Source organism: Strongylocentrotus purpuratus, unplaced genomic scaffold (assembly GCF_000002235.5).
Source record: "Strongylocentrotus purpuratus isolate Spur 01 unplaced genomic scaffold, Spur_5.0 spur5_scaffold_15, whole genome shotgun sequence".
NCBI lineage: Eukaryota > Metazoa > Echinodermata > Echinoidea > Camarodonta > Strongylocentrotidae > Strongylocentrotus > Strongylocentrotus purpuratus.
The window spans coordinates 22,482,576-22,484,538 of NW_022145600.1; positions in this window are offsets into that span (position 1 = coordinate 22,482,576).

Genomic DNA, 1,963 nt, shown 5'->3' on the forward strand with positions numbered 1-1,963 from the left:
ATAAACCTCGTTTGAATATCATTTGGGGGGTGGGGGGGGGGGGGGGGTCGTCCCCACCTCAAAATTTGAAAAAGTGCAAAGCGCATACTATTCTTCAAAATGTATAAGTAGATTACCGCGAAAAGTGAAGTGTGAAAAAAGTTTATTGCTTGTTTTTATACTATAGTTTTGCTAAGGAATGTATTTTTTTAATACAATCAAAACTTCAAAAACCTGTGAAAGGGTAGTCTCTTCCGTCACCTTCACCCCTCTCATTCACTATGCTCCCTCGCACTTGCGTATTGATGGGGAGGGGGGGGGGGGGAGCTTGGGGGAAGTTCCCCCTCAAAAAAATAAATTCAAACGTGGTTTATTTCTAATTCGATACCAGTGATTTACAAATGTTGCTGACATGGCATTTTCCCCTGAGCTTCCGGGGGCTCTGCCTCCTGGACAATGCATTAAGGCGGTCCCTGGATGCTCATCTAATCGTAACTAAATGCCTAAAACCCCTGAGCTTCTGGGGGCTCCGCCCCTGGACCCCACTCCAATTAGTGACCTGCATGTCAGTGCAAATCACAAATAAGGTATCTGTGTAATATGTGTGTAATTGGTTTTTTACAGACGTGTATCAATCAGATATGATTATTTACGTCTGGGGACCGACCTTTAACGTCACCATCCGAAAGACGTGACTCAGTTTCGAACCTACGTCCTCGGCTGAATCAGTATGTAACTTCCACTGTTAGCTGGATTACAGGCGCACGCCACAACGCCTATCAAAATATGCTCATCTAACCTTAATTAAACGCCTACAACCCCTGAGTTTCATGGGGCTCCAAGGGGAGGGGGGGGAATGGGGAGTTTTAGGGGGGGGGGTTTACACACAAAAGCACAGGTAAAAAGAAAGGATGGTAAATTAATTTAACCTTTTTAATTTAAACAAAAAATAAAAATGCCCCCCCCCCTGGCCCAAAAAGAAGTAAATAATGTTTTTTTGCTCAAGGGGGGGGGGGGGGGGGTGGTGAGAAAAAAGGAGTGTTTGCTCCCCCCCCCCCCCCGTTGAGCCCAGAACAAAATTGCGCTTACCCGCCGCCCCCCTCCTCTTTGCCGCCAGCTAGATCCACTCCTGGTTGCGCCCCAGCTTTTCTTTTGCTTGTAAGAATCCCAACCCCCCTCTCTTTAAAGCCCCAAACACCCTCGACCAATATAAAACCGCTATTGTAAGCATGGTTGTAGGCCTACTGGCCGACACTATTTGGATAGGCACGTAAATATAGTCCTACAGTCTCACTGATCGTCAAACCTTTGTTTGGGGCCAAACAAAAAACTACCCCAGCCAAATTCAAATTTTTGTTCTTCACAATCTATTATTATCATATTATTATCATGATTATTTTTATTATTATCATTAGTATTATTATCATTATAATTATTATCATTATTATTATCATTATTATAATATAATAATAATTATTATTATTGTTATTATCGATTTTATAATCATCAATATCAGCATCATCATCATCATCATCAATCATTACCATTATTTAGAATGAGGTAATCTTTTATCATGATTAACATAATGGAATTCATTGTAATTGTATTACAAAAATTGTTTAAAATAAATCAAATTGTTTTACAGCAAACCCCCTCGGAGTTTTTAAAGACTAATCTGTACACGTTATACCATTACAAAATTGGCAATGCTATAATTGATACTTTTTCCAGAGAATAGTCGGCAATGTCTATTTCAATAATTCTGAAATTAATCATTTTATATGGGATTCTCATTATTACTAGAAATTATTGAAATAAATTTTAAGATATTTATCTTTACGTCTTTGATAGAAATACCAATCATTTTTAATTAATGTCTTCTAAAGCTTTTATGTTGCAAGAACTATACTTTCTTTAGTGGAAGTATACTTTGCATACTGACTGCGTAATGCGACTTAGAAACGAATCAACATTTGCACAGCAA